Here is a 24,334-nt window from a genome sequence, read left to right on the forward strand (position 1 = left end):
TATATACTCAAGTCTCTCCCCACTTCATGTTGCTCAATTTATAGCTTTCTGCAAACTCTACCCACCTTCCTCCTTCATAGTTGCTCACTGCCTCATTTCATTACCTTGCATTTTGCTCTTCATAGGGTCACAAGAAACAGCTAACATTCTCCAAAGTTTGCTATTCAGTTATTCTCTGTACTCCTTGTTCAGAGTAGCTTTGGACAGTGAAAGACCCAAATCCCTGATGCAGACAAAAGCCCTTAGAACTTTTCATTTTTGCTCTTCAAACATGTCCAGTACTCACCTGGCAAATTTTTGCTCTTCAAGTTCTTTCTGGCTTGTTTTCACAGAACTGTTTTAGCTTTATCCTCTCTTCTGGCAGCACAAATAGAAATTTCTCATACTGAGAAATTTTAAGCCTGCAAAGTGGAGGCAGAGATGGGAGAAAAGTGTTTCTGTTCAGGTGAAATCAGTTGGTCTGAGGCATACTGCAAGGGTCTATGAATTTGAATGCCTAAAATGGTGGCTCCCATGGTTGCTATGGATACCTGCTCAGGTGTTTTGAGTCTTCTGTCTCTTCTCCCCAGGTGTTAGTAACTCTGAGACAAATAGCTTTGGGCTGAGAGAGCACTGTCCAAAATCTTTTTGTCCTGCTCTAACTTATTTGCTCTACTTTTTAAAAGACTACTTTAGTCTCTGGGAAAACAGAAAGTAACTCTGCAGATTCTGCCACAACCTGCCAGACTATAAAATTATCTGAGATGCTAAGACTTGGGTTAGGGGTGCGGGTGGGAAGGGAAGGCCACAGCTCAGTCACTAGATAACTGATTTCCAACAATCCCCGTGTGGGTAGGAATTGTCTCTATTGATGAATTGTACTTTCCAAGTGCTTAGTACAGTGTGCTGCACACAGTTTGTGCTCAATAAATGATTGTATGAATAAAAAAGGGTGAGATGCCCTCTATTCTAATAATAATGGGAATAGTGATATTTGTTAAGCACTATGTACCAAGCACTGTTCTAAGAACTGGAGAAGATGCAGGATAATCAGGCTGGACACAATCCCTGTCCCTGACAGAGTTCACAGTATTCTACTGACTTCTTTTAGGGGTTCCCTTCCAGAAGATGTGCACTCTAAGCAGTCATTTCCTGAAACTTTCTTTTTCACATCCTTCTTCAGCTCTGTGATGGGGCTGTGATTTGCATAAGAGGGGTTTGGTTGGCTTAGAAAGTCAATTGGGCCTTCTATTAGTTTTCCCCCATCCTGAGGAGAAGGGGATGAAGGGTGACCCAACCATGGCACCACCCCCTCCACTGGTCTGGTGCACACTGTCACTCATGGAGCCACCTTCACTGGATTTACGATTTTATTTTATTTATCTCTTGCCTCAGATGGCTGCTGGCCCCAGGGGATTTGTTCTTTTATTTTTAATCATATTTATTGAACACAGAGCACTTTACAAAGCACTTGGCAGAGTACAATTATAACAAGAGTTGGTAGACACATTCACTGCCCACAAGGAGCTTACAGTTCAGCAGGGGAAGACAGTAACATTAATGTTACAGATATATAATTTTTATGGTATTTGTCAAGTGCCTACCATATTCCAGGGACTGCATTAAGTGCTGGGCTAGATACAGGCTAATCACTTTGGACACAGTCCTTAACCCACATGGGACTTGCAGTCTTCAGCCCTCTTTTACAAATGAGGTAAATGAAGCACGGCAACATAAAGTGACTTGCCCAAGGTCACACAGAAGGCAAGTGGCAGAACCCAAATTAGAACCAGGTTCCCTGACTCCTAAACCTATGCTCCTTTCACTAGGTTATGCTACTTCCCATTATACATTATGTATACTTGCATGTGCATACATACAGTGGGGTGAATAAAGGTATAAATTCAAGTGCAAGGCAGAAGGGAGTGGGAAAGAAGAAATGAGGGCCTACTTAGGGAAGTCCTCTTGAAGGAGATACACTTTTACCAAGGCTCTGAAGGTGGGGAAGAGTGACCATCTATGGGATATGAAGCGGGAGAGAGTTTCAGGCCAGAGGGAGGTTGAGGGCAATGAAAGAGAGGTCATGGAGAAGTGTCTGAGTGTTTTAAAGCCTATGGGAAGGGACTCCCACTAGGTCATGCACTGTACTAAGGTACATCTTTACTTGGAGGTAGATCCAATATCAGATTATACACAGTCCCTGTCCCTCAATCCAAGGAGAAGAGAGTAAGGCACTGAAACACCATTTTACAGATGGGGAATAACAGAGGCACACAAAAGTGAAGTGACTTTCTCAAGGCCACATAGCAAATAAGTGACAGAACCCACCCTTACACCCAGACTACATCCAAATGCAAAATCACCACAGAATCAGAATGTGTCCACCATCCCTGCTGTACTATCTTGGAAGAGTCCAAGCACCCAACATAGCATTCCACCTCTCCTAAGCACCCAATAAATACCACTGGTTGATTGATTGAATGGACCCACCTGTTCTGACGGCCAGGCTGGGTCAGCAAAGGTGTTGAGAACTTCCTCCCGTGTCTTCCCTCCTCACCAGATTGCTTGCCACAAAGGTGTCTCTGAGGACCCTTGTGTGGGTAGCAATCAATCAATCCATCAAGGACATTCACGGAACACTTACTATGTGCAGAGCACTGCATTAAGCATTTGGGAGAGTGCCAAAAAACTTAAATAGTGGGCACATTCCCTGCCTACAGTGAGCTCAAATTCTAGAGGTAGCAACCTGAGGTGGTCTTCCTCAGATGATTACAACACCCTCTTTAGAAATAGAGGACGTCCCCACTAGGGGTCGGGGGTGGATTTCTGCTAACGGCTCCCTTTGTTGTTTTTTGGTTTTTTGTTTTTCTAATGGTATTTGTTAAGCACTTACTATGGGTCAAAACCGTTTCTAAGCACTGGGGTAAATATGAGTTACTTAGGTTGGACACAGTTCCTGTCCTGCATTGGGCTCACAGACTAAGTAGGAAGGAGAATGGGAGAACTGAAGCACAGAGAAGTTAAGTGATTTCCCCAAGGCCGCCCAGCAAATAAAAATAAAACCAACATGAGACTTTGTGTTGGCCCAGTGCTCTCGGGTCTGGCGATCGCCCCTATCTCAGACCTCTGCTGGGGAGTGGGGATTGGATTCTCGAGGCAACTGGAAACTTACAGAGCAGATGGGAGAGCTCTGGCTGTGGCAGCCCAGACTGGGGTCCCCCTGCCGTGGGACTCACCTCTGGCTTTACCCTCACACTCTTTGATTTGGTCAGCCTGGGTGCCTCCCTCCCTAACTTCCCGAAAGGTCCTGCCTCCCTCTTCCCCAGCCACACCGCCCCTCAACCCCCACCCCCCCGTTTGCCAGATTGGAGGATTTACTAATTCAAAGTTTAAGAAGATCAAAAATTACCAATAAAAATCTTTCAAGATTTCACCTGAATAATGTTCCATAGAGCAGACTGTGCCCACCCTAGTGTGGACCCTTTCATAGAGAAGCAGTGTGGCTCATTGGAAAGAACCCAGGTTTGGGAGTCAGAGGTCATGGGTTCGAATTCCAGCTCTGCCACTTGTCAGCTGTGTGACTGTGGGCAAGTCACTTAACTTCTCTGAGCCTCAGTTACCTCATCTGTAAAATGAGGATCAAGACTGTGAGCCTCACAAGGGACACCCTAATTACCTTGCATCTACCCCAGTGCTTAGAACAGTGCTCTGCACATAGTAAGTGCTTAGCAAATACCAACATTATTATTGTTATTATTATTCCCAAACGACCTTGATACCTGATCATTAAAGTTGAGCAGTGGAAAAACAGTGGGAGCTGGGAAAATATTGACCCAACCTCCTCCCTAACATACATTTTTTTTTTAGCTTGATGATTCACTTAAACTTTTTCAGCCTTCATTTTGCCTGACTTTAAAATTGAGGCTGGGCCTTGTGTATTTTGGAGAAAAGTGCTCTGTCCGGCTAAGAGAACACCATTCGGCTGAACCCCGATTTACATTCACTCCCCAGAGCTGTGACATGTGACTCTTTGGGGGGAGTGCTCCTGCGAGAGCCTCAGTGATAAAACAGTGAAAAAGGACTAAAGAGAAGTTACCCATAACTTGTCAAAGGTTTAGAGGGTTCTGAGTAAAACAACGATGTTTTCAACAACGTGTTCCTGAAAGGATAAGTTCAGATCATCTAATTTCCTTTGAGAACAATGTGTAACCTCATATTACCCTTTGTTGATCTATGCTTCAAGATCCTTTCATTGCTTTTTGAGAAGCAGCATGGCACAGTGGCTTAGCCAAAAAGAGAGAGTGGGAGGTGCGCAAAGACAAAAGGCGAGAAAGCAAGAGACAGAAGGGGTAATAAACAGAGGCGCAAAAAGGGAAAGGACAGAAAGTGAAAGACAAAGGTTGTGTGATCTTGGGCAAGTCACTTCACATCTCTGTGACTCAGTTATCTCTTCTGTAAAATAGGGATTGAGACTATGAGCCCCATGTGGGACATGGACTGTGTCCAACACGATTAGTTTAGATCAACCCCAGTGCTTAGTATGGTACCTGGCACTTAGTAAGCTCTTACTAAAAAAAAATTCTTGAAATCCTGACCTTGGGAATGTGAACACACTTCTTTGTAGACCTCTGGAGGACAGAGTCTACCATACATACAGTGCATTTATCCTGCTGTGTGGGTGATGTTTTATTTCTTTTTTTTGGCCCAGGCAGATGGCCTGAGCTAAAGCCAGAACTCAGAAATTCCTAATCCTCATACAGCTTTTCATCTCACTTTCCCATGAGATGTTTCTTCAGGCTTCTGGTTCTTAATCTGATCCCCACTGTTATTTTTTAGTTGTTGTTCTGTGAGATGTTGAGTGAGTTCCGTGTGAGCTTGGGTCTATGTCCAACCCAATTACCTTGTCTCTACCCCAGTGCTTAGAAAAGTGCTTGGCATGTAGTAAGCATTCCACAAGTACCATTGTAGTAATAATAATAATAAAATAGTTCCCCTCAATAAATCAGTGGTATTTATTGAGTGTTTAATGTGTACAGAGCACCGTACTAAGAGCTTAAAAAAGTACAGTAGACACACCAAAAGGTTCTGCACAGATTTCTAATAGTAGTTCTGTTCCTTTCCTATTTAGTTTTCATGGATACCATGAGGGCAAACAAGATGGCATTTTAAAAGTAATTTATCCATCTCTAAAGGCTTACTGAAGCCCAGCCACAAATATTATGGCATAACAATGGACTGGAGGGAGATAGCAGCAGCAGTACTTTCAGTAGTAGTTTCCCACTACAACCCAGTCTGCACATTTCACTCCGAAGCAGCATGGCATAGTGGGTAGACCATGGGCCTGGGAGTCAGAAGGTCATGGGTTCTAATCCTGACTTTGCCACTTCTCTGCTCTGTGACCTTGAGCAAGTTGCTTCACTTCTCTGTGCCACAGTTACCTCATCTGTAAAATGGAGATTGATACTGTGAGCTCCATGAGGAATAGGGACTGGTCCAACCTGATTTGCTTTTAACCATCTCAGTGCTTAGTACAGTGCCCGGCACATAGGTAAGCATTTAACAAATCCACAATTATTATTACTACCAACCTATTCACTGTAGCTCCATCTCATCAGTCTCACCACTGACCCCTTGCCCACATCCTCCCTCTGATCTGGATCTCCCTTCCCCTTCATACATGACCTTCAAAGCTTTATTGCATTTACATCTCCAAGAGGCTTTCCCCATCTAAGCCCTCATTTCCCCTACTGCCTTTCCCTTCTGTGTCATCTATGCAGTCGGATCTTTACCTTTTAAGCACTTTTCATTCATTCATTCATCCAGACATATTTATTGATTGCTTACAATGTGCAGAGCACTATACTAAGTGCTTGGGAGAGTACAATACAACAATAAATGGACATATTCCCTGCCCACATTCCCAGTTTAGGGAGAGGGAAGACAGACATCAATACAAATAAATTACAGATATGTACAGAAGTGCTGTGGGGTTGGGAGGGGGAAGAACAAAGGGAGCAAGTCAGGGCAATGCAGAAGGGAGTGGGAGAAGAGGAAAGGGCTGCTTAGTCTGGGAAGGCCTCTTAGAGGAGATGTGCCTTCAGTAAGGCTTTGAAGGTGGGGAGAATAATTGTCTGTCGGATTTGAGGAGGAAAGGCGTTCCAGGCCAGAGGCAGGACGTGGGCTAGGGATCGGCGGCTATCTGCCCTACCCTCAGCCTCACAACACAGTACATATCCATAATTTATTTTAATGTCTGTTCCTCGCTCTAGACTGCATGCTCCTTGTGGGTAGGGAATGTGTCGGCTAATGTTGTTGTATTGTGTTTCCCAAGTGCTTATTAACAGTAAGGACTCAACATATACCACTGATTGATAGACTGACTGATGGACAGACTAGCTTGCTATGTCACAATAGGGGATGGGATGCTAGTTTCAGGAAGAGGCTGTAGAAAGATCCCATTTCTAAGGGGAAGAATCATAAACGGTGCAGAGCACTGCAAATAAAATATCCAACAGATGAGCAAAGAATGATCTTTATGAGTTTACAGCCTGGAAGGAAATACTGGACACACATGGATCTTTTCAGATGCACCTGCACACATGGATGGGTACAATTTCACATCAATGAGATAATCTCCAAACTCTGAGGGTAGCTATATGTACATGTATTCACTCTTTAAAAAAAAGATTCGGTAAAAATTCAAGATATCATTTCTTCATACAGAAAAGGCTAGCGGCCAATGTGGCAGTGAGTGAGAAGGCTTGTGTGAACAGTAATGGGAACTAGAAGTGTCCCCTGAAAAAATACACCGGCCCAGTTGAATTTCTCCACTGAGCACCGAACAGGAAAAAAGATGGCAGCAGTGCTTTCACATTGTACAGCTGATAGTGAATGGGTGAAAGGATCTTCTGTTAGAATGAAATTCACACTCTGAATGCCATCTCCATCCACAAAGTCTACCCAGTGCATATTAGTAAGTGAATCAAATGGCGAGCCAGGAGGTGACAAGGAGGGTTTTCCAGCTTTAAGAGAAGTGTTGCAGACTGGTGGAGAAATCAGCAGAACTCCAAGAAGGGTTTAGACTCTAAATCATATGCCAACCAAATGCCATCCAAGTCTGTTTCCAAATGACAGCATTCACACTATACACCCAGAGAATTTGTTTATGGTAAATTCAATTTAAAATGACTGCAATTTCAGCAGCAGGTGCTAAAATTGTTTGCTATCATCTTGCTCCCCTCATTCACCAGGCAGCCCAAATTTGCAATCTGCCCACATACATCAATCCCTAATCTCTGTTCACAGCACGATTAAATTCTCAGATCACCACATATATTTTATGAGGGTGCATGCATATATCCTCTCTCGCTTCGAACTCCAGGAGCACAGAGAAAAATCACACTGTACTTGATCTCCGGATGACCTCAAACAAAAGTCACTGGGAAATAGCCCCTCTTTCATTTCAGCCAGTCTGGAATCAGCTGTTCCAGCAAACTGCATGTGTGCTCAGGGTGAACACAATGGCAATAATGGATAGGGTCCATTTTTCTAAGGAACCCAAGAGGACTCAAAAAACGCACCCAACCAAAAAGAAAAACAATGCTAATTTTGGAATAAAGTTGTAACTGGGCATTTACCATCTGATCAGCCATTTTGACTCCTTTTAATTTCAGTGAACCTTCAATTTTGGCTCATGTAGCTTAGTACTTTTTCTGAACCAGGGTATATCATGACCATCGTGGAGTTTGTCTTGTCTTATGCTTTCGAGTAGTCCAAACCATAGCGACTCCTTGGACACCTCTCTCCCAGATTTCGCCACCATCTGTAATCGATCTGGTAGTGTATCCATAGAATTTTGTTGGTAAAAATATGGAAGTGATTTACCATTGCCTTCTTCCATGCAGTAAACCTTAGTCTCAGCCCTCAACTTTCTCTCATGCTGCTGCTGCCCAGCATAAGAGAATTTTGTAGCAAATTGTCTTCCACTCACTAGCCACTGTCCAAGCTAGGAATGGAATGGGTATGCTTCTGCTTGATTCTTCCTCTCATTGCCAAGACTGGTAGAGCACTAAAAAACTCTCCAGGTGTGATCCTGGAGTTAATGCACCTCAAATCAAATAAATGTGATCTGATGAATGGGACTCATTCCTGGGAACCCTGGTTTATTAAATTGTGAGTTCCTTAGTGAAAGGATCATGTCTAGTCTTTCACTTGTATCTCAAATGCCAAATTCAATGCTATATGTGGTTTGTGGGAACTCAGTAAAGATTTGTTAACTGATTGTATGACCCTTAGGTTACCATTTTGACACTGACCCTGATCTGATCTACTGGTCTTGAGTCCTTTTTCATTTCCTTCAATCAATAAATCAATCAACTAAGCAATCATATTGTTTGAGTGCTTGCTGTGTGCAGAGCACCATACTAAGTGCTTGGGAGAGTACAATATGGCAGAGTTGGTAGTCACATTCCCTACCTAGAACGAGCTTGCAGACTAGAGGGGAAGACAGGAGTTAATATGAATAAATGAATTACTGATATGTACATAAGTGCTGTATCCCTCTCAGAGTCACACTTGGAGAGTTTCCAGTACAACACCATTCTCGACTATGGGAAGGAGAGTCAAGCAGAGGCCTACCCATTCCATTCCTAGCTTGGGCAGTGGTGAACAAGTGGAAGGCAATCTGCTACAAGACAAAACTCATCTGTGCTAGGCAGTAGCAGCATGGAAGAGAGTCGAGGGTGTAGACTCAAGTTTACTGTGCAGAAGGAGGTAATGGTATACCACTTTCACATTTTTACCAATAAAATTCTATGGATCCACTACCAGAATGATTGCAGATGGAGAGAGGAGCGTTCTGGGAGAGATGTGTCCGTGGTGTCGCTATGGGTCGGAAACGACTCGACAACATAAGACAAGACATAAGTGCTGTGGGCTGAGGGAGAGGTGAAGAAAGGATGCAAATCCAAGTCCAAAGGTGATGCAGAAGGGAGTGGAAGAAGAAGAAATGAGGGCTTATATGGGGAAGGCCACTTGGAGATGTGCTTTTAATAAAGGATTGAAGGTGAGGAGGTTGATCATCTGTCAAATATGAAGAGGGAGGGAGTTCCAGGCCAGAGGCAGGCGGTGAGCAAGAGGTCGGCCACAAAGACAAAACCGAGGTACAGTAAGTAGGTTGGCATTATAGAAGCGAGGTGTGCAGGCTGGGTTGTAGTAGGAAATCATGGAGGCAAGTTAGGAGGGGGCAAAGCAATTGGGTGCTTTAAAGCCAATAGTGAGATGTTTCAGTTTAATGCGGAGGTCGATGGGCAACCACTGGAGGTTCTTGAGGAGTGGGGAAGCATGGACCAAAAATTTCTGTAGAAAAATAACCTGGCAAAATGGTAAAATAGAGTCTTCCCTATGTATAAGAAGAAGATTGGTACTTTACTGGTGGAATTTCGAAGTTAATTTACTGTTTGTAAAAGACTGAATTCCGTTCACTCATCAAAGTCTGTTTTCAAGAGTGACTAAATGGAAAAAGACAGAGAAGAGGCAAAGATGATACCAAGGTCACAAGCTTCTGGACCAGAGAGGTTGATGGTGTTATCAACTATGATGGGCGGCAGAGTAGTTTTAGGAGGCGTTCCATTTAGATGAATGAAAAGTGACTGCAGGATATCCATGATGTGTTATTTCTTCCAGGAAAGGGTTGCTCTGCATAAATAATCAATATAAATGTATAATCAATTCTTTTTACATATTCTGATTACATCTGATGTATGAATCAGCAAGCATGTTACTTGAAAATAGATTTTGTTCTTGAGTACTTTACATAAATACTCTCAGAGTTTGCTCTATCCATATGTGTATATACACATAAATCTTTTGTTTGAAGACTATCTTTGTGTCTGTCTTTTTCTCTCCCTCTCTTTTTTTCATTCTCTTTACCCAAGACCCTCTAGTTTAAACAGAATATCTCAGCTTTTGACTGATAGAGATTGGATCTTTTTTGAGTTTGGGGTTACTAGAAATGATTCTTCAGTTAGCTATTTAAATGAGTCGTACTGAAGATGCCGAAGGAGATGGAAAACCAGTTACCGGCTGTTTCAACCTGGTATGATTTGAATTGTGAGGATATTTAGAACTCAGCATAAAAACGTGATGTTTGAAGTAGTATTGTGTACAGATTAATCTCCAATATTAGAAAAGAGAAGATTTTCCTTTCATACAACAACAGTTCAGTAAATTTTGTTTAGCTGGCATAGGATACAGTTAATTACGGCAATTTATCAAACTGGCATAAGGTAGGATTCACACACAAGGAGGATTTTTCCTACAGTTGAAATCCTTAGTTTTATATGAGCTAGGGCTAGTGCTAATTGAATTTTCACTTGGATAGATAAAATCTTTAACAACTCCAGAATAACTAAATGCTCTTTGTTCAGTGATGTGGATCGGAATGATTTACAACACCTTTCACACAATCATGCTAATTTTGCTTGCATATGATTAATTAAAACAATATGTTCGTTCTTCATAAAATGAAATTAGTGCACCCAAGGAGGCACTTTTATTGCAAACTTTTGTCTTTGGGACAGAGGCAAGTAAATATCATCTGAGTCATAAGGAAGCAGAACAATTAGAGCCTAGGCTAGGGGGACAGACTGGGTAAAGTCTGTCCACTTCCCCCTGCAAATCTACAAGATGGGACTGATTCCATGGAGAATTGTACAGGTGGAAGAATTTGAAGACAAGCCGTTTCCTAGAATTTTTTCAGATGGTTCATTCCTTCTTTTTCTTTTCCTTCTAACCCCATTCTCCTATCCTCAGCCCAAAATCAGTTGTGTTAAGGCCTGCTAAGTCAAGCACTATTTAGTTGCATAGCTTTCAATCAATCAATGGTATATATTGAGCACTTACTGCTTGCAAAGCACTGTGCTAAGCACTTGGGGGAGTACAATATAACAGAGTTGGTAGACACATTCCCTGCTCACAGTGAGCTTACTTTCTAGATAAATATGGTCAGGATGCTATAGTCATGGTAATAAATAATAATAGTAATGATGTTAAGAATACTGTCATTGTGGTATTTATTAAGGTGACAAGTACCGAGGTAGATACAAAATATTCTGGACATGTACCTGGGCCACAGGAAGCTCACTGTCTAAGCGGTAAGGAGAGCGAGTATTAACAGAGGACACTGAGGCCTAGAGAAGTAAAATGACATGTCCAAGATCACACAGCAGGCCAGTGGCCTAACTCTGGACTGGAACCTTGGTCACTTGATTCCCAGTCCTGAAGTCTTTCCCCTAGGCCTTACTACCTCAATATTTTCCTAACATGTCAGGGGTTCCTGGTGACTCCTTTACTCTTGTAGTCTCTCAGGCCTAAAATCTAAAAATGATCATGCCAGTGACAGGATTTCCATCCCATGAGATCCTTCACCTACTAACCTCATTTAAAGCAAGAAAAGTACATCTGCCTTTCCAGTCGCTGAGCTGCTTATACTCAACATAGGCCTAATTGCATGTGCTTTGAACAAGGTGGCAAAGTAATCCGACCTCTCTTGTATAAGAAATAGGAACTAATTCCACAAGCAGCATGGTCTAGTGGGTAGAGCATGGGGTGGAGAGTCAGAAGAATCTGGGTTCTAATCTCAGCTCAGCCTACGTGACCTTGGGCAAGTCACTTCACTTTGTGCCTTAGTTACCTCATCTTTAAAAATAGGGATTAAGACTGTGAGTCCCATGTGGGACATGGACTGTGTCCAACCTGAACAACTTGTATCTACCCCAGCCCTTAGTATAGGGCCTGGCACATAGTAAGCACTTAACAAATACCATGAAACAGAAGAAAAATCCCAAGGAAAAGTGATGCTGCTTCAAATCAACCATGGAAATACTACATACTTTTTAAGGTAAGCTTAGGCCTGGCCTATTGAGGGATATTATGAATGGGTCTCTGCCCAGGAGATATTGATCAAAATAAAACAAGGCTTCCCTGAAAAAGGAAATGCTAGCAATGTTTCAATATGGTTTCCTTGTCATAAACTCATTTCTGAACTGTCTTTGTATTTCTAAATCCACTCACATATCTGAGGTTCTTATTTTGCCATCTTCCTACTCAGGAGTCCACCCAAATCTGAAGGGACTGGTTTGCACGCCCTTCTGAGAAGTAGCCAGGCTTGTGGAAAGAGCACAGACTTGAGGGACAGGAGATCTGGGTTCTAATCCAGGGTCCAGAACTTGCTTGAGACCCCAGTTTCCTCATCTGGAAAATGGGAATTGAATAACAGTTCTCCATCCCCCTCACTTTCTGAGCCCCATGTGGGACAGGAGCTGTGTTTAATCTGATTATCCTGTATCTACCACAGTGCTTGGCACATAATAAATGCATATACTGTCATTACTCTAGATAATAATAAGAGTAATAATTGTGATATTTGTTAAGCACTTATTATGTGGTTTTGCCTTTTTCATTATATTTGGAAACTCCCCTCCTCCTCTCCATGAACAAATGCTGACCTCCAGCTCCCAAAAGTAGGAAGATGCAACTCTGTTTACCAAAGACGGATGAAGAAAGATTTCAAGTTTAGGTGCCTGACCTCCTTTCTCTCTTCCTCCTCCCAGCGCCCTTTCCCACAAGACGCTGTAGCTGTTTACCCGCAGACTTCTGCTGGCAAAACCAAAGGAAAGAATTTGTTGGTTAATGATCCTTGGGCCAAGGAACTCATTTATCATTTCCTTCAGAACACTGAGGAAGAGATGTGATACACTATCCCTTCAAATGAAGCCAAGCATCCTGGATTTATACCAACCCACTCTCTCTGAGTCTCTTTCCCTGTCATTGCATTTACCTTGTGGTGGTTTTTTTTGAACAGAGGAAATAAGGTTATGTTTCCCTCCCTGTTCTACTCTTAGTGTATTGACTAATTATAACAATTATGGTATTTGTTAAATCGCTTAACATGTGCCAGGTATTGCACTAGAGTGGATACAAGCAATTTGGATTCGACACAGTCCCAGTCCCACATGGAACTCACAGTATCAATCCCCAGCAGCATGGCTTAGTGGGTAGAGCATGGGCCTGGGAGTCAGAAGGTCATGGGTTTTAATCCTAGCTCCAAGACTTATCTGCTGTGTGACTTTGTCACTTTACTTCTCTATACCTCAGTTATCTCACCTGAAAAATGAGGATTGAGACGGTGAGCCCCATGTGGAACGGGGACTGTGTCCAACCTGATTTTTTTGTATCTACCCCAGCACTTAGTATAGTGCCTTGCACATAGTAAGTGCTTAACAAATACCATAATTATTATTATTTTACAGATGAGGCAACTGAGGCAGAAAAAAGTAAAGCAACTTGCCCAAGGTCATACGGCAGACAAGTGGCAAAGCCAGGATTAGAACTCATGACCTTCTGACTCCCAGGCCCATGCTCTATCCACTAGGCCATGCTACTTCTTTACTAGAACCCCTCTGTGAGAGAGAGAGAAAATGACAGGCACTATCCACCTGAGCGCAATGATAGCTCGAGAGCCAAAGACAGCAAGTACCCCTGAAAGCTCAGCTTCCTTTTGTTTTCTTTGCTTGAAATCAGGTAATCTTTGATATCTGAGATTAAAACATCAGGACAACAGCCCTCCCAGGAAACCTGAAGGGTCTAAGCTATTCGTTTTCACTCCTGCACTTTCTAACTCTGAAGACTGAAGGGACATTGGGCTAGAAGAAAAGGCACCACTCAATTCCTCTAAATTAGAAGGGTGACAAATGTAGTGCAAGCCTTTATCCCGATGGCAGATAAATCCCAAATGAGCCTCCCTGGAGCCTAAAGAGGCAGCAGAGGGACCCTCTTCCAGTGTCCTGCAGGGAGATTTCATTGTGCAGTTGTCATTAACACTAATGGCAATCCTGCTGTCAGCTGAGTCCCCCACATATGCCCCTGAGCGTCTCCCTCCTCCACATTCCCTTTCACTTCACGCATGGCTGGAGAGAGCAGATAGCACCAGTCACTGACTTGGAGAGCTTTACAACCATTTCAGGTCACAGCATCCTCCTGTCCTTGCCAGAGACCCTCAGGCCCTCATCCTTGAAAGGCACCTGAGCTACTACTGCAACAGGTTTCCCCTAACCCTCAAAAAACAGGGAAGGGAAGAAAATGAGAGAGGACATGGTAATAATTATAACTGTGGTATTTGTTAATCAATCAACCAATGTAATTATTGAGCACATACTGTGTGCAGAGCACTGTATTAAGCACTTTGGAGAGTACAATAAAACAATGAACAGAGGTAGTCGTTGCCCACAATGAGTTTAAGTCTAGGGGGGAGGCAGACATTAATATAAACAAATAAATTACAGGTATTGTACATAAGAATAATAATGTTGGTATTTGTTAAGCTCTTACTATGTGCAGAGCACTGTTCTAAGCGCTGGGGTAGATACAGGATGATCAGGTTGTCCCACATGGGGCTCACAGTCTTAATCCCCATTTTACAGATGAGGTAACTGAGGCACAGAGAAGTTAAGTGACTTGCCCACAGTTTCACAACTGATAAGTGGCAGAGTGGGATTCGAACCCATGCCCTTTGACTCCCAAGCCTGTGCTCTTTCCACTGATCCACGCTGTGGGCTTGGGAAGGGGGTGATGAATAAAGGGAGCATGTCAAGGAGATGCAGAAGGGAGTGGGAGAAGAGGAAAGGAGGGCTTAGTCAGGGAACGTATCTTAGAGGAGATGTGCTTTCAATAAGGATTTGAAGTGGAGGAAAGTAATTATTTTTCAGATGTGAGGAGGAAGGGTGGTCCAGGCCAGAGGCAGGACATGGGTGAAGGGCTGGCAGAGAGATAGACAAGATCAAAGTACAGTGAGAAAGCTAGCGTTAGAGGAGCGAAACGTGTAGGATGGGTTGTAGTAGGAGAGTAGCAAGGTGAGGTAGGAGAGGGCAATGTGATTGAGTGTTTTGAAGCCAATGATGAGGAGTTTTTGCTTGACGTGGAGGTGGATGGGCAATACTACCATCTCTGTTATATTGTACTCTCCCAAGCAGTTAGTACTTGGCTTAGTGGAAAGAGCCCGGGTTTTGGAGTCAGAGGTCATGGGTTCGAATCCCAGCTCTGCCACTTGTTAGCTGTGCCTTCTCTCTGACCTCCCCTCCTCCTCTCTCGCCCCGCTCCGGTCTATTCTTCACTCCGCTGCCCGGCTCATCTTCCTGCAGAAACGATCTGGGCATGTCACTCCCCTTCTTAAACAACTCCAGTGGTTGCCTATCGACCTCCGCTCCAAACAAAAACTCCTCACTCTAGGCTTTGAGGCTCTCCATCACCTTGCCCCTTCCTACCTCTCCTCCCTTCTCTCTTTCTACCGCCCACCCCGCACGCTCCGCTCCTCTGCCGCCCACCTCCTCACCGTCCCTCGGTCTCGCCTATCCCGCCGTCGACCCCTGGGTCACGTCCTCCCGCGGTCCTGGAACACCCTCCCTCCTCACCTCCGCCAAACTGATTCTCTTTCCCTCTTCAAAACCTTACTTAAAAATCACCTCCTCCAAGAGGCGTTCCCAGACCGAGCTCCTCTTCCCCCTCTACTCCCTCTGCCATCCCCCCTTTACCTCTCCGCAGCTAAAGCCTCATTTTCCCCTTTTCCCTCTGCTCCTCCACCTCTCCCTTCCCATCCCCACAGCACTGTACTTGTCCGCTCAACTGTATATATTTTCGTTACCCTATTTATTTTGTTAATGAATTGTACATCGCCTTGATTCTATTTAGTTGCCATCGGTTTTTACGAGATGTTCTTCCCCTTGACGCTGTTTAGTGCCATTGTTCTTGTCTGTCCGTCTCCCCCGATTAGACTGTAAGCCCGTCAAACGGCAGGGACTGTCTCTATCTGTTGCCGACTTGTTCATCCCAAGCGCTTAGTACAGTGCTCTGCACACAGTAAGCGCTCAATAAATACTATTGAATGAATGAATGAATGAATGAATGAACAGAGAGCGAGCTGGAGGTTATTTTCCTTGAGTGGTGAGAGAGGGGAAGAGGTTTGTGTGGAGAAATGGAGAGGGGAAATCTCTGTGCAGGTCCTGCACAGAAAATTTTTTGTTTTCAAGAAGATATTTGCATGAATGCAGGTCTGCATTTTCTTCCTCTCTTGTTTTTAGTAGGGTTCTTTTTGCTTTATCTTGGTTGGTGTTATCACTTTTTCCTATTTCTAAATGCAAACCTCCACTGAATTTTTATCATATTTGTGGGGGGAAAAAAGACTCCAGCAGTGTCTCATGTAATAATGGTTCAAGAAATGCTGCAGGGATCTTAGATAATTTTTCTGTTCCATGGTCAAAGATTGCAGCCACTCTCCTCCACCCTACCATCTCACAGTGGGTGCTCGTTGGCTCTACGGGAACTGGGGGAAAATGGGCCAACCACCCCTGTCACTGAAAAATCCACTCGACTATACGCCCTGCTAGCAGTAAATCATTCTTCCCAATCAATCTTATGGAAACAACTGGCTGAAAAGGCAGTTTGCTGTTCCACTACTCCTCTTGGTTTCTGAGGAGTTCAGAGATGCATCTTTCACCTAACAATACATAGACTCTCCTTCAGCACTTGTACAGAACCAAGTAGTCTTGGTTCAGGACTACATGCCTGGCACATAGTAAGTGCTTAACAAATACCACAGTCATTATTGTGTTTATTAATACTGAATTGTGTCTAACCCAATTCGCCTGTATCCACCACAGCGCTTAGTACACAGTGGTTGGCATATTCATTCATTCATTCAATAGTATTTATTGAGCACTTACTATGTGCAGAGCACTGTACTAAGTGCTTGGAATGTACCAATCGGTAACAGATAGAGACAGTCCCTGGCCTTTGACGGGCTTACAGTCTAATCAATAATCAATAATATAGTAAGTGCTTAACAAATATCACAAATATTATTATTATTGGGCTAATCCTTCAGTTCTGGTCTTGAAATGGACCCATACCTACTGTCATCATCTTTGCCATGGGAAGGGCTGAATTGCTCCCTTTTTTCTCTCTCCACCCCCGCCCCACAGCACTTATATACATAACTGTAATTTATTTATTTATATTAATGTCTGTCTCCCTTCCTCTAGACTGTGAGCTCATCATGGGTAGGGAATGTGTCTGTTTATTTCTGTATTGTACTTTCCCAAGCACTTAGTATTTATCGAGTAAGTGCTTGATAAATATGATTGATTGAATGAATGAATGAATGAATGTACAGAGAGATACAGTTAGGAGACTGACTTCAGAGTTGCAGAGTGTGAGCTGGGGTGTAGAAGGAGAAAAAAGAAAGAGAAGAAGGAAACAGCTGGTGGAATGCCTTGAATACAAAACTCACTTCATCTAATGTGGAGAATCAATTGGTCAATCAATCAATGGTACTTATTGAGCACTTACTATCTGCAGAGCAATACAGTTGAGTTAACAGACACACTTTCTGCCCATTATGAGCTTACGGTCTAGAGGGAGAGAAATATCAGGTCCCCAAGACCAGGGGCTATCAATCAATCAGTGGTATATATATTAAGTGCTAACTGTGTGCAGAGCTCCATATTAAGCACTCGGGAAAGTATACTGAAATAGAAATGGTAGACATGTTCCCTGCCCACAAGGAGCTTACGATCCAGAGGGGGAGACAGAAAATGAAATAAATTTCTGGTCCAAGAAATGTCAGAGTCTAATGATATGTACATAAGTGCTGTGAGCCTGTGGGGTGAGGTGAATATCAAAGTCCTTAGGGGTAAGGGCTATTACTTTGGCTTTAGTGGCTCAGTGGAAAGAGCACGGGCTTGGGAGTCAGAGGTCATGGGTTCGAATCCCCACTCTGGCCATCAGCTGTGTGACTGTGGGCAAGTCACTTAACTTCTCTGTGCCTCGGTTACCTCATCTGTAGAATGGGGATTAAGACTGTGAGCCTCATGTGGGACAACCTGATTACCCTGTATCTACCCCAGCACTTAGAACAGTGATCTGCACATAGTAAGCACTTAACAAATACCAACATTATTATTACTCTTTACACTATCTTGAGAATAGCAAATACTACTTTATTTTGAAACTTGTAAATGGAAGAGAAAATAGAAAGCTTCTAAATGCTATCCTCATAAATTTGACAGCCAATTAAAAAAAATGTTCTGAACTACAATTTGAACTATGGAAGCAATCTCTACTTGCCACTGACCTTTCAGATTTTGCCATGTGAGAGAAGTCCACAGCTTCCTTCCAATTCTGGTAAAGATAAAGGGAGAACTTCTAAGCAGCAGCTAATTGAGTGTTTACTATGTGCAGAGCACGGTACTAAGCACTTGGGAGAGTATAGTGCAACAGAGTTGGTTGATATCCCTACCCACAACGAGCTTACAGTCTAGAACAGTAACTACCTAGAGGACTGCCAATTTGCCCTAAATAATAGTGTGCCCTTTCGAGGATTGTGGAAGAAATCCCAACTTTCCTTTTAAAAACATCTAAACCTTTGATACAAAACTGAAATCAATCCAAAAGGTGTATTTATGGAGGAGATTGCATCTTGGCAGTGTGCAATGGACTTTTCTCAGGTCTTTTCAAGATTTTGAAACATTGGTGGTATATATGGATTTTACCGAGGTAAAGATCAACTATGTATTATCATTATTTTATCATTATTATTCAGGAAGGGGGCTGGAACGTGCAAAGTGAGATTAGATAATATTTGTCTGAAGACTGAGGAATGGTGATTTTTTTCTGGGGACCTGGATTGATGTAAAATCCACTTCTCCTTACCCGTTCCTTTGGACTCTAATCCCAGTGATTTCAGAAAGTGTTTTACCTGCTATGTGTGTCACTGCTACCTCTAGTGCTCAGAATTTTCTGCTTCTGTAGATTAATTTGATGACTGAATTAAAATAATAATTGCCTAATTTCCACAAACTGATGTATCAGGACGTACTTCTCTCAAGAGGTGCAGGGAGGAGGGGTAGGTGTGGGAAATGCGAGGGAAAGGAGGGGAAATGTGGCAATGTTAGCTATAGAATTTAGGCTAATTTAATTAAGTTTTGATGAAAAGTGCTCAATTTCACATAGTTTCTGCCTGCTTCTCCAGCTACTCGCATTCCCCCCCAGTTACTGATTTCTCTCCATTTTCCCCTTTTGATAGAAGACTATAAAGAAATTAAGTGGTAAGGTCACCTTCAGAGAGAAGGTTTTTGTCACTGGAATAAATATGAGAAATGTATGATTCCCCAGAATCCTATGTTCTGTATTTCTGACATGGTTAACAGCTGAGATCACAGTTCAGCCCCTGGAAACCAATCAACCTTTCAAAGGATCTAAATTTAAAAAGTCATTCTGTCAGACAGAAGCTAAAAGCATAACGGGGGCCTGTCAGAGGGTGTAGCCATTACTAAAGTGTTTCCAAAGCTGGATTCTTGGAGTTTGCCTATTTTGCCTTCTGTTTCTCCTTTTTTCCAGCATGTTCAGTTTATCCCTCAAATGGTGCTTCTACCTGCTGCCCCTCCAGGGACCCCAAAATACTACCCAAGTGTCTTCTTCCAAACAAGTAGTGTCCAGCAGCTAGTGAGAAGATTCTAGGACCAAAACATATCTGGAAACTTTGCTGAAGGGCCTGGCAACAGAATTGAACCCAACTTGGCTCAAAGGTTATCATCGGAGCTATTAGGTGAATAACTTTGTTAGCTCCTTGTGGGGAGGGATCATGTCTACCAACTCTACTGTATTATACTCTCATAATACTAGGAACAATATTAAGAATAATAATTCTTAAGGACTTACTCTGTGCCGAGCACTGTACTGAGTGCTAGGGTAGATTCAAGACCACCAGGTCAGATACAGTATTTTTACCACATGTGGCTCACAGGATAAGGAAGCGGGAGAAAAAATATTGAACCCTCATTTTACAGATAAGAAAAGTGGCACAGAGAAGTTACCCATGGTCACCCAGCTGGCAAGTGGCAAATCTGGGATTAGAATCCACTGACTCCCAGGCCCACACTCTTTGCATTAGTACAGTGCTCAGCAAGTACTACTGACAGATTGGTTGATACGAACTCAGCTCTACTGTACACTCCAAGTTCTTTGTGAGGTGTTCTGTACACAGTAAGCATTCAACAAATACCACCAACTGATTTACTATCTGACTGAAGAAATCAGTTCTACCTCCCAAGACAGAGAAGAAAGAATCCTGGGCAGTCAGACAGAGTGCAAACCTGCAGAGAAATCTTGCTGCCTACTGCTGAGCAGGCTGCAGCTGCCAGGGGAAGATCAAGGGGCTGGAAGACCAATGCCGTCAGTGAGGATGCAAAAGAGAAACTTAAAGAGCTTAAAAATGGAAGTTTGAGCCAGATTCTCTGAGCATCAAGTTGTAAAATAAGACCTCATGAGTGAACCCTTTTGGAGAAGCATCTGAGGAATCAATTAGGAATTGAGAAAGGCACCTAAGCAAATCTTTAGGTCTCCACAGGTCTCACGGACAAAAGAGGAAGAGCTCTGGTAGTGTGTGGAAAAGTTCAAAGGAGAAAAGGCAATACCCTCCTGGGCTCTAAACTCCAGGTCAGTCTTACACAAGTCCCTAAGATGTCCTCAAGGCTTCTTCACATCAGGATCGAGCTGGCAGTGTCTCCTCAAACTGCTGATGTTGAAATTTTAGGGTCAGTCTGCTATGGTGGGTGGTTGTGTAATCTTCTTTCCTAAATTCTGCTAGATTGGGAGTTCCCTGTTGGCTGGGATCATGTCTTTATGGCAGGGAGGCAGTGACTGAGACCTAGTAGAAAGAATTTGGGACCAAGAGTCAGAAGACCTGGGTTCTAGTTCTGGCTCCACACAGTGCCTGCTGTGTGACACTGGGCAAATCACATAACCTCTCTGGGCCCTCAGTTTCCTCATCTGTACAATGGAGATGAAATACCAATTCTCCCTCCCACTTAGGCTGTGAGCTCCTTCCTTGTGGACAAGGATTATGTCCAACCTGATGTCTTGTGTCTACCCCAGTGCTTGGCACAAAATAAGCACTTAATACCTACCATCATTATTATTCCTAACTACATTGTACCCCCCAAATACTGAGTGCAGTGTTTTGTACATGGTAGGTACTGTTATCAATATCATTAGTACCAATTCTTTGCTTAGCAGCTGTCTAAAGTAGAAATGGAGGGCTGTCCTAATAATAATAATAATGCTTGTTAAGCACCTATTATATGCCAGACACTGTGCTAAGCACTATGTCAGCTTAGACACAGTCTCCTACTCACACAGGGCTCACAGTCTAAGGGAGAGGAAGAACAACAATTTAATCCACATTTCTACAGATAAGGAAACTAAAGCACATCGAAGCTAAGTGACTTGTCCAAGATTACACAACAAATAGGTGGTGAAGCTGGGTCCCTTGATTCCCAGTCCAGTGCTCTATCCCTTAGGTCACACTGCCTTTTTTTTCTAACGGTATTTGTTAAGCGCTTACCATGTTCCAGGCACTGTAATAAGTGCTGGGGTAGATACAAGTTAATTAGGTTGGACACAATCCCTGCCCCACATGAGACCCATACTCTTAATCCCCATTTTACAGATGAGTAACTGAGGCACAGAGATATTAAAGGACTTGCCCAAGATCACACAGCAGGCCAGGGGAATGTCATGAACTTACCTTCTCTGTGCCTCTGTTTCCTCAACTGTAAAATGGAGATACCTGTTCTTCCTCTTATTTAGACTGGGAGCCCCACCTGGGTCAGGGTCTATGTACGACCTTATGATCTTGATTCTTCCCCAGCACTTGGTACAGTGTTTGGCACATAGCGAGCCCTTAGCAAATACTACAGTGATTAGCTTTTTTTTATTATTTTATTTTTATTATTTTATTTTTTATCTTTAGTATGGGCCCCTACTTTGACCCTGGCTTCTCTCTGCTTTATGCTAACTACCATTTCTTAATGTGTGAGCCAAGTCAAAAGAGCTTCTGGTTTGGTATATTCAAAAACCTATTATAGAAGCAGCATGGTTTAGTGGAAAGAGCACAGGCTGGGGAGTCAGAGGACATGGGTTCTAATTCTGCCTCTACCACATGTCTTCTGTTGACCTTGGGTAAGTCACTTAACTTCTCTATGCCTCAGGTACCTCATCTGTAAAATGGGGATTAAAAATGTGAGCCCCTATAGGACAACCTGATTACCCTGTATCTACTGCAGTGCTTAGAACAGTGCTTCGCACATAGTAAGTGCTTAACAAATACCATCATTATTATTATTATTATTAATTCTTAGATGATAACATTTATTAATTGAGAAAGTCTCTATTTGATGTCAATATACTCCCCAGGCCTTCTAGAGGATTTTACTCTCTCTTTTTTTCTCTCTCTCTCCCTCTTTTCTCTTTCTCTCTCTCTCACAAATACACACACACACAAATGAAAAAGGGTTTGCTTCTATATTGTAAAGGGAAAAGAATCAAGACTGATGAAGGGGGAAAAATAAAATGCAGTATGAAAGAACTCAAGGCTAGGACTTATCCAGGTCATTAGCCATCTGTCAGCCTGTACAAGAGGTGTTAATTTAGAGTGGAGAATTGGACCCAGCGGGACTTCTTTTTTCCCCCAGCAATACGTCAAGTGGTTCTCCTCTTAGAGCCTGGCTGTGTTTAGTAAACTTTGTGTCCTGTACAAAATTGTGTTCCCCATGTTTGCCAACCCCAGCAATTTTACATTACAATCGTTTTGGCTTAATGCAGCTCCCATTAAATTTACTGGGACTTTCTCACATGCCTAGAGCCCAGAGTTCAAAGTTTAACAACACACCAAATAAAACCAAGGCAACACCAAGGGCTCCGAGCTCTGTTTCCATTTGATGTATTGGCCATAACGGAGAAGCACTATAGAAGCGGAGGTACTGAGCCAGACTAAGAGCGACCCTGTCTCAAGAACAGGGCCAGACACCTAGGGTAACCAGGTTTTTGAGAGGTTGAGCAGAGGTAAAAACCGGAAAGTGGTGGCCTTAAAAGGAGGAGAAGGATACAGGAGAGGGAGAGGACCGAACTATTTCTCTTGTTTTCAATGTATTTTTTTGTAGTCTTAATACAAGGCTCTGCACAGAGTAGGTGCAGAATTAATTTGATAGATTGCTAGAAAGAAAGAAGGAAGATAGAAAAAAAAAGAGCGAGAGAGAGAAGCAGGGTCACAAGAAGGAGACTAGAAAGCGGGGAAGGAGGCAGGGGGTCAGACCAGCAATGACATATACATATATTCCCACATAGAAATATACACCCACATACACAAACATACACAGAAAATACTCACCCAGCTTCCACCACATCTTGGCAGAGATATAATTTCAGAAAAAGGATTTGAAAATGGAAAGAGCTATGGTCTGGTAGATTTAAAGGGGGAGGGCAGGAGGAAAGCCATTAGCATGGGGAAGGAGATGTGGGGAGAGATGAGAAAGAAGCACAGCGAGTAGTTTAGCTTAAGAGGAATGAAGACTGTAACAGCTACTGTTGCCATCATTTAGCCAAATATGATAGATAAATCCCACGAACCACATTTTGGGTGTGCGACCGGGGTCAAGATTTTGAGACCCATGGCCCAGTTGGGAGCCTGGTCTTCTCACATACATCATATTTTTGAGAAACACTTCTAATTCCAATTTTTTGGCTAACTCAAGGTGAGAGTGAGGCTCATATCCCAGACAGAGAGGTCAAAAATCTCTGGAAATGTTGAAAGCTCAGTGTTAGGCAACGAGGTCACAGCCTAAGTGGCAGGCTTTAAATTCTTTTCAAAAAGGTCTGGATTAAGGCTGACAAGAAAATGTCAGAGAGGAAAGAACCAGAACTACCACACACTACAAAATCCAGGGTGCAAAGGGATGGATTTCACCTACCCCACCAGGAAGCTCCTGGGAAGAATTGGGCTTCACTGTCCCTATTGGCAGTGGCAGTGGGGCAGAGATTTCCTCAGGGCGAACTTTGGAAAAAAGGTTTCGTTCATCTGGAGTGCAGCTTTGGACTCATGTCCTTGCCAGTTGCTTTCCTGGAACCCTGCCCGAAGAGGTCCACATGGCAAAGTATTTCTCGTTGCTTTTAAACCCAACCTGACTTAGGAAGAAAGGTAGGGTGAGCTACTTTAGAATTATTTCAGTCTAAAGTCCTCACTTCATCATCATCATTATTAATAATAATTATTTGAGTGCTTACTATGTTCAGTCCCCTCTCAGGGTTGCACCTGGAGAGTTTCCAGTACTCTACCAGTCTCAACTATGGATGGTAAGGAGAGTCAAGCAGAGGCCTACCCATTCCATTCCCAGCTCTGGCAGTGGCTAGCGAGTGGAAGGCAAGTGAAAACTCACCTGTGCTGGGCAGCAGCTGCACAGGAGAGAGT

At 43.1% G+C, this 24,334-nt stretch overlaps 1 long non-coding RNA gene and 1 other non-coding gene across 2 annotated transcripts in view; both read right to left on the reverse strand.

Moving 5' to 3' along the window:
• The window catches only part of LOC103164704, a 243,083-nt gene extending 242,605 nt beyond the window's left edge, over positions 1–478 (reverse strand). Inside the window, exon 1 of the long non-coding RNA XR_484293.3 lies at positions 287–478. This is a non-coding gene — a long non-coding RNA (uncharacterized LOC103164704). The remainder of the gene's footprint in view (positions 1–286) is intronic.
• Positions 479–7,942: 7,464 nt separating this feature from the next.
• On the reverse strand, positions 7,943–8,080 carry LOC114807294. The gene has a single exon (XR_003755345.1). It is a non-coding gene; the product is annotated as a small nucleolar RNA SNORA7 (small nucleolar RNA).
• Positions 8,081–24,334: the final 16,254 nt, after the last annotated feature.

This window comes from Ornithorhynchus anatinus, chromosome X1 (assembly GCF_004115215.2).
Source record: "Ornithorhynchus anatinus isolate Pmale09 chromosome X1, mOrnAna1.pri.v4, whole genome shotgun sequence".
Taxonomy (NCBI): domain Eukaryota; kingdom Metazoa; phylum Chordata; class Mammalia; order Monotremata; family Ornithorhynchidae; genus Ornithorhynchus; species Ornithorhynchus anatinus.